The sequence below is a fragment of the Macaca mulatta genome, chromosome 1 (assembly GCF_049350105.2).
Source record: "Macaca mulatta isolate MMU2019108-1 chromosome 1, T2T-MMU8v2.0, whole genome shotgun sequence".
Lineage (NCBI taxonomy): Eukaryota > Metazoa > Chordata > Mammalia > Primates > Cercopithecidae > Macaca > Macaca mulatta.
Genome location: NC_133406.1, coordinates 214,225,662 through 214,234,427, shown reverse-complemented (window position 1 = coordinate 214,234,427; position 8,766 = coordinate 214,225,662). Strand labels below are relative to the sequence as shown.

The 8,766-nt window shown below is 45.6% G+C and overlaps 1 protein-coding gene and 2 long non-coding RNA genes across 5 annotated transcripts in view; 2 read left to right on the top strand and 1 right to left on the bottom strand.

Annotated features, from left to right (window-relative positions):
• LOC144335129 (uncharacterized) overlaps window positions 1-7,587 on the bottom strand; it is a 32,257-nt gene extending 24,670 nt beyond the window's left edge. Inside the window, exon 1 of the long non-coding RNA XR_013405590.1 lies at window positions 6,821-7,587. This is a non-coding gene — a long non-coding RNA (uncharacterized LOC144335129). The remainder of the gene's footprint in view (window positions 1-6,820) is intronic.
• The window catches only part of ARID1A (AT-rich interaction domain 1A), an 85,912-nt gene that overhangs the window by 55,165 nt on the left and 21,981 nt on the right, over window positions 1-8,766 (top strand). The gene's annotated exons all lie outside the window — the stretch shown is intronic.
• LOC144335131 (uncharacterized) lies at window positions 5,967-7,795 on the top strand. The gene is made up of 2 exons (XR_013405592.1): window positions 5,967-6,107; window positions 6,567-7,795. It is a non-coding gene; the product is annotated as an uncharacterized LOC144335131 (long non-coding RNA).

Here is an 8,766-nt window from a genome sequence, read left to right as displayed (position 1 = left end):
TCGCTAGAACCTGGGAAGCGGAGGTTGCGGTGAGCTGAGATTGCGCCACTGCACTCCAGCCTGGAGGACAGGGCGAAACTCTGTCTGAAAAAAAAAGAAAAAAGGAAAGAGGGGAACACATAGCATCATAGATTTTGTAGAGTTTGATTTATCTAGTATCAGTCTTTCCTTCAATAAAGTAGTTAAGTGAGCCTCATGAGGTTAGCCAGTTGAGTCAAGTAGCTAATCACTCAGCATGTCTGGTGATATAGGCTGTTGGCCTTACCTCTCTTGGAGCATGGAACCCAGCTTTTGATCATGTCAGGCTTCTATTAATACCTTATGGAAAGAGTGTAAAGTAATGGATTTGAACCTCAGGTTTATTTAATAGTTGTCTGTCCTTGGGCAAGTCACTTCTGAACTTGCTTCTTTGTTAAAATGGGAGTAATACCTATATCAGAAGATGATTGTGAAAATTAAATGAAAGCCACTCACCTTAGGGTTGAATATGTGATAGTCACATATTTGTGTCAATTCTGCTTCCTTTCAAAAGGAAGATATAAAGAAACTTTATTAACTTTTTCCAACATCCTTTGTATTTGGAGATTTGGTCTCCAGAGCTTTCTTTATGAATTCTGATGTGTATATAGGGGGTTTCCTCTTGGAGTTGGGCCCCTGAAAAGCATTCTGGAGACAAGAAGAGTCTAACCCTTCTCTTCTATGCCTTCCCCATCAGGTGGCCAAAAGGTACCAGGAAGACTGAATCATTATCTTCAGAACAATAGCCTGTTGTAGAAAAAGAGAAGAGGGAGTTTGGTGGGGGATCTCATCCTATGTGATGGTTTCTAAGATACAAACCAAGTTTTTGGAAACTTGACGGGGGCAAGTAGGAAACAGATTTTTCTGAGCCTTTCCTGGAGTAGTTTCTGCTGTTCCAAACCATGGAGGTAGTCCATGTAGGTCATAGGGCTTGGTCTTACACTAAAAGGGTATTGTCAACCTCTGCATCTTTTCTTCCCCTTCCTTACCTGCTTAACTCCTGACCTGGAATTATCACCGGGTGTGAAAGGCAGCCTATTCTGTGTGTTGATTCTTTCTTGGCATTTCAGTTAACACCAGCAAGCCTGCTCTCTAGGCATAGGTGGCAGTTAATCTGTTGGATTGAAACCATGGAATAATGTCACAGCAATTCTGTAACTCTTGGAGTCCCTACCAGTCTGGGGTGGGTCAAATTTATCTTTCTTACATTTATAGCGAAGACTAAGGAGAAAAAAAGAGAACTTATAACTGAAACTTTATTGTACAAGTGTTCAGTAGAGGTAGCCTCTTCTTCTCTGCTACCCTCAATAAATTGTTGCTTGAGGAAGGTTTTAGGAAAAGCCAAGTCTCCCAAAAACTTATTTGCCTTAAGTAATTAATTTTGTCTCAGTTTTTCTTCCTTAGAGTTTAAGGCTGTTGCCTCCTCTCCTACCTTTTCCTTTTCTTCATGGGTTATGTTTCCCAGTCTCTTCTGTGTTCTTCAGGATTTCCTCCCATTCTTCAGCATGAGAGCAGCCTAGGGGTGGGGCGGGGATAGGAGACTGACAAATTACTAGTGTAGATTTGGTCATTATGGAATTTTTTCATTCAAGTATTATCATTTAAATGGGGATGGCTGAGTTGCAAGGTTCCCAGGGCACACACTTACTACAAGCTTATGTGTAGGATTTACCTGGTTCTCATGATGGGTAGTTTACCTGCCTGTATCAGCACAACTCAGCAAAAGCTTTTCCCAACTAAATGGATACAAGAACTCTATCTGGGATTCCCCAAGGATTTAGCCAGATTTATGGGAAAACCCTAAATCTGAGCATTGTCATGAGCCTATTCTTTATACTTGGTACCTGTTGCCATTTCACCTGCTCGGCAAAATGAATTTATGTCATCCTCATGTGGCTCTATTGGGAGATAATTTAAACTTCCCTCCTCTAACCCTGATCTGGTATCTTCCTGCTTAAAAATATTCTTCAGCGGGCAGCCAATTCATCTTAGAACTTGCAGTTTTTCCTGTGAGAGGACCAGCACCCCCACTGCCCCTACCCCACAAAATAAGGTATGGACTGTGTGATTTCAGGCATGGTTTTGTTGTGGTGTGAAGAGAAGGTGTTAGCTGCTGAGTTCTGTTTGTCAGCAGAGCCTGACAGACTCATGCTGGCGCTCACTAGGGCTGGGCAACCAATCACAGCTGGAACAGTTATCGTCATGGAGTCCCTGTGGGCTTCCTCTATCAGGTCACATCCCAAAATAACATTGGGCAGTATTTCAAGTGAAGAAATGAAGGCTTTCAGGGCTGTAGCCAGCCTGGAGTGTGAGATTCTGTGTGAAATAGTTGGATCTGCTCCAGCGCTTTTGATCTGCATGGTAGATGAGCAATAAAATGCACAAAACACATTGGAAACACGTGAGGAAATTCTCCTGGCCCTGCTGCTTCCTTGGAACTGGTAGGGCACTGAGTGGGCTGATCCTCACCTCCCATCTCTCAGCAGGATTATAGTTGGAGGAGAACAAACCCTGGAAAAGAAATCTTCCCATTAAAGGGGCATTGCTACAGTTCTTTTAACAGTCTTTCCAGAAGATGCTTGTTAGGTGGGCTCTTTTGGGATAATTGAGAACCTGAGAGTCCTGAGATGCCAAGGGCATCCCCCACCAGGGAGAATAGGGGCCTTTTTTTTTTTTTTTTTTTTTTTTTTTTTTTTTTTTGAGACAGAGTCTCGCTGTGTCACCCAGGCTGGAGTGTGGTGGCGCGATCTTGGCTCACTGCAATCTCCATCTCCTGGGTTCATGCCATTCTCCCGCCTCAGCCTGCCAAGTAGTTGGGACTACAGGCACACGCCACCACGCCCAGCTGATTTTTTGTATTTTTTAGTAGAGATGGGGTTTCACCGTGTTATCCAGGATGGTCTCGATCTCCTGACCTTGTGATCCGCCCACCTCGGCCTCCCAAAGTGCTGGGATTACAGGTGTGAGCCACCGCACCCAGCCCGATTGAACTTTTTATTAATGATAAATGTGTTATAGAAAACTGAACTGTTATGAACATTGAGGTCTGGCTTAACAGAGTCTGGCTTTTTGTGGAACAAAAGACCTGAAAAACTGGCTTTTTGTGGAGTAGAAAGCAGAGGTGTGTCCTGTGTAATAAAAGGATGTGGAGTTCAGAGCAATATCTGTTCATGTAGATAGAGGGGCAGGACATCTTTTGGAGACTTCTGCCCTTACTACTCCCTCCCATTTCCCAATAAAAATATTTACTATGCCTAGCCACTGGAACTGGTGGGTATGTCTTAGAACTTATATTGCTGGTATGTTGTTATATCTCTCATTCCAGAATATTACTGCTGGTCGTTTAACCCTGACCTTATGGTGCTAGGGGGGTTTCATGCATATGTGCCAGAGGCGTCACAGACTTAGATTTATCCAGCCCTCTCTGATTGTATATGTGAGAAAACCGAAGCCTGGCTTCTTGCCAGTTTGCCCAAGGTCACAACTGATAAATACCAAAAGCTGGGCCTTGGTCTCCTTAGAGGCGTGACCTTTCTCCTCAGTTCATATAGTGTCACAACATAATGGAGAGAGAAAGCCAGCATGGCCTATGGGGTTCAACAGGCCTGGGTTTAAAATCTGGCTTCCACCACTTGCCAGATGACCTGAGCATGTAGCCCAATCTTTTTCGGCATCAACTTCCTCATCTTCAAATTGATAATGTGACTGGGTACAGTGGCTCACGCCTGTGATCCCAGCACTTTGGGAGGCCAAGGTGGGAGAATTGCTTGAGCTCAGGAATTTGAGACCAGCCTGGGAAACATGGTGAAACTCCATCACTACAAAAATACAAAAAAAACTAACCAGGTGTCTGTAGTCGCAGCTATTCGGGAGGCTGAGGTGGGAGGATGGCTTGAACCTAGGAGACAGGTTGCAGTGAGCCAGGATTGTGCCACTGTACTCCAGCCTGGGTAACAGGCAGACCCTGACTCAAAAAAACCCAAACCAAAACCAAAATGGTAATGGTAATAGTATCTGTAACCAAAAATTGTAGAAAATTGGGTAATTTTGCAAAGTGTCTGGCATGTAGTAGATGCTTAAATGGTAGCTGTTAATCGTAAATGATTTTCCCCTTTCTGTGCTAACATTTTGGCTCCTAAAATTATTTGAAACCAACTATCCCATGCTGACCAGTTGCCATCTAATGAAAATGACACTTTGAGAGGTTGGCCCCAAGCCAACCAAATCAGAGAGATAAGAAGATTAATGCTCTTCCTTCCCCAGTATTTTTCTATGCCCAGGCATCCCAGCCAGGTGGGACTACTGTTGACAGTGGTTTATTTAGCACTTTTTCTCCAAGAAGCTCAGGGCACTTTACCAAAAGTGACAGCTCTCCTGAAGAAGGGAAAGCCACATCTTTGCCAGCCACAGATGCCTCCAGAGTTCTGAGACCCCAGCCCCAAGAGCTACAAAGGTTTTCTTTAGGCTTCTAGGATCCCTCAGGTGGAGCAGGGGCATTCTCCTTGTGGATCTATGGCGAGCCTGGTTTTTTAATTGTAAATGTGGCTGAAGGGACCTCCTCAGTTCCTGCCGTGAGCTGATAGGAGTGGTTGGTGGGTTTGTATGTATGTATATGTGTGTGTGTGTATGTATGTATGTATGTATGTATTCATTTATTTTTGAGACGGAGTCTCACTCTGTTGCCTAGGCTGGAGTGCAGTGGCACGATCTCCTCGGCTCACTGCAGCCTCCACCTCCTGGGTTCACGCCATTCTCCTGCCTCAGCCTCCCAAGTAGCTGGGACTACAGGCGCCCGCCACCATGCCCTGCTCATTTTTTGTCTTTTTTAGTAGAGACGGGGTTTCACCATGTTAGCCAGGATGGTCTCCATCTCCTAACCTCATGATCCGCCCACCTCAGCCTCCCAAAGTGCTGGGATTACAGGCGTGAGCCACCGTACCCGGCCAGGTTTTGGTTTTTTGTTTTGTTTCTTGTTTGGTTTTTTTTCTTAGCACTTCCAAAGATACACACCAAGGCCAGTGGTGGTGGCTCATGCCTGTAATCCTAGAACACTGGGAGGCTGAGAAGGGCAGATCGCTTGAGCCCAGGAGTTCAAGACAAGCCTGGGCAACATGGCAAGGCCCCATCTCTACAAAAAAATTTAAAAATTAGCTGGGGGCCAGGCATGGTGGCTCATGCCTGTAATGCCAGCACTTTGGAAGGCCAAGGTGGGCGGGTCACTGGAGGTCAGGAGTTCGAGACCAGCCTGGCCAACGTGGTGAAACCCCGTCTCTACTAAAAAATACAAAAATTAACCTGTAATCCCAGCTACTCAGGAGGCTGAGGCAGGAGAATTACTTGAACCAGGAAGTGGAGGTTGCAGTGAGCCAAGATCTTACCACTGCCCTCCAGCCTGGGTGACAGACCTAGACCCTGTCTCTTTAAAAAAAAAAAAAAAAAATCCACGAAGATACACACCAAATTGAACAGTGGTTTCTCTATTGAGAGCAACAGAAAGACAGCCATGGGGGACTTTGGCTTCACCTATAATATCTGAAATGTTTTTATCATGAGAATGTTTATGTTTTACTTGTATAACTAGAGACAAAAATGATCAAAACAAAACAATTTTTCTAATCCCAGCTACTCAGGAGGCTGAGGCAGGAGAATCGCTTGAATCTGGGAGGTGGAGGTTGCAGTGAGCTGAGATCATGCCACTGCACTCCAGCCTAGGTGACAGACCGAGACCCTTTCTCTAAAAATAAAAAATAAAAATAAATTAACAAAAAAAAAAACGCACAAAGATGCACACCAAATTGAACAGTGGTTTCTCTATTGAGGGCAACAGAAAGACAGCTTGGGGAACTTTGGTGTAGGGGACTTTGGCTTCACCTGTAATATCTGAAATGTGTTTTTCATGAGACTGTTCATGTTTTACTTGTATAACTAAAGACAAAAATGATCAAAACTTTTTTTTTTTTTTTGAGACGGAGTCTCAGTCTGTCTCCTAGGCTGGAATGCAGTAGTGCTATTTTGGCTCACTGTAACCTCCGCCTCCTGGGTTCAAGGAATTCTCCCCGCCTCAGCCTCCTGAGTACCTGGGATTACAGGTGCCCACCACCATGCCCGGGTAATTTTTGTTTTTTTTTTTGTGTGTGTCTCCCAGGCTGGAGTGCAGTGGCGTGATCTTGGCTCACTGCAAGCTCCGCCTCCCGGGTTCACGCCATTCTCCCGCCTCAGCCTCCCAAGTAGCTGAGACTACAGGTGCCCGCCACCACGCCCGGCTAGGTTTTTGTATTTTTAGTAGAGACAGGGTTTCACCATGTTAGCCAGGATAGTCTCGATCTCCTGACCTCGTGATCCACCTGCCTCGGCCTCCCAAAGTGCTGGGATTACAGGCTTGAGCCACCGCGCCCGGCCTTTTTTTTTTTTTTTTTTTTTTTTGAGACGGAGTCTAGCTCTGTTGCCCAGGCTGGAGTGCAGTGGCCGGATCTCAGCTCACTGCAAGCCCCGCCTCCTGGGTTCACGCCATTCTCCTGCCTCCGCCTCCCGAGTAGCTGGGAGTACAGGCGCCCGCCACCTCGCCCGGCTAATTTTTTTTTTTTTGTATTTTAGTAGAGACGGGGTTTCACCGTGTTAGCCAGGTTGGTCTCGATCTCCTGAACTCGTGATCCACCCGTCTCGGCCTCCCAAAGTGCTGGGATTACAGGCTTGAGCCACCGCGCCCGGCAATGCCCGGGTAATTTTTGTATTTTTAGTAGAGATGGGGTTTCGCCATGTTGGCCAGGCTGGTCTCAAATTCCTGACCTCGTGATCCGCCCACCTCGGCCTCCTAAAGTGCTGGGATTACGGACATGAGCTACTGCGCCTGGCCAACATTTAATTTTTCAAAGCGATTTGAACTGAACCAAGTTCTCGTCTGATGGATGGATCCTTGATTCCTATTCTGTTCTGAAATACACTTCTTTTTCCTGTAAGCAGGAAAGTTCTTATTACCAAAAGCTGGCAGTTTGATAAGGAATGGAGACTGTAGTAAGGAGTAGGTGAGGGAACTTGCTGATCCCTAAAACAGAGCATTGAGCTGTGGGATTTGCTGTAGACTGTAGGGCCTAATGAGTGCTTTTTGAGGCCCTTTCTACTTACAGTGGCTCTCCTTGTCATCTTGTTGCCTCTTTTAGTTTGTTCTTGGTTCAGAGGCTAGATGTCTGTGGTATAACTTAGGCATCAAAACAGGGATGGGGCTGGGCACGGTGACTCATGCCTATCATATCAGCAATTTGGGAGGCCAGCGTGGGAGGATTGAGCCCAAGAATTTGGGACCACCCTGGGCAACATGGCAGAATCTCTTCTACACACACACACACACACACACATACACACACGGTGGCGCATACCTATACACACACACACAGAGCCATATGTGGTGGCGCATGCCTGTAGTCCCAGCTACTCGGGAGGTGGAGGTAAGAGGATCACTTGAGCTGGGCAGGTTGAGGCTGTAGGGAGCTGGCATCGTGCCAGTGTACTCCAGCCTGGGGTAACAGAGTGAGACCCTGTCTCAAAAAAAAAAAAAAAAAAAAAAAAAAAAAAAAAAAAACCAAGGATGGAGTCCCTCTCTCTTGGGACTAACGTGGGGCTCTTCATAGCTCCAGGTACTTTAGTCCTTCAAGAAAGGAAGATGTCCTTTGCTGTTACCTCTTGGTTGACCTCTTGAAATCGTTCTATGGTGGAACTAATTCTCATTGCATTTTTAAAGTATGCTGTGGCATGCCTGGCCTACTTCTTAACAAAAAAGAAAGGTAGCATTTTCTGACTTCTCAACTAACATGGAAAGCTGGACACAGGCACAAATGCATACCTATCTACCTGCCTTCAGAGCAAACTTTGTCTCCAAGAGCTCAGCAGAAATGCTCCCAGCCTAGTGAGGTACCAAGTGGTTTGTGGAAGGTCCACCCAGCTTGGATACTTGAAGGAGAGCCTAAAAGGTAACCTCTGACCTCCAGTGTTAACTGTCAGATCTTAGTGTCAAAGTCACTTTCAGCCGATCTTTCCAGGGTGAGCTCGTTTATTGGAGCAGGAATAGACTCAAACCAACTTGGATCTCCTCCTCCTCGAGATGTGTGGTGTTTTCAGTTTTGTTTTTGTTTGTTTGTCTTCGAGACGGTGTTTTGCTCTGTTACCTATGCTGGAGTGCAGTGGTACAATCTTGGCTCCCTATAGCCTCCTCCTCACTGGCTTAAGAGATTATCTCACCTCAGCCTCCCAAGTAGCTGGGACTACAGCTGCACACCACGACACCTGGCTTATTTTTTGGGGTGTTTTTAGCAGAGACAGGGTTTTGCCGTGTTGCCCAGGCTGGTCTCGAACTCCTGGGCTCAAGTGATCTGCCTGCCTCAGCCTCCCAAAAGGAGCCACTGCATGTGACCCAGTGTGTTTAAGAGAACTCTTTTGTTTACCATTTAAGTATCAGGGTTTTCATCCTTTCTTCAATTACAGTTAGTTCCAAGCCTGAAGTAATGTTGCTAGCTAGAGAATGAACATGGGGCAGGGGATGGAGTTAGGGTATATTTTCTGGGGTGAATATTTTTCATATTGAGCTCCTGTTTGCTAATACTGGAGTTTGTTGACCTAGAGTGAACTCTTTATTGATTAATTCAAGACAAGCAAAGCCTACAAATAAATACCAAGTTCTCACTGAAAAACATAAAAGCTGGGAAAAAACAGAATTTGTTCAATTGGCAAACATTTGTTGATTACTGTTATAGACCA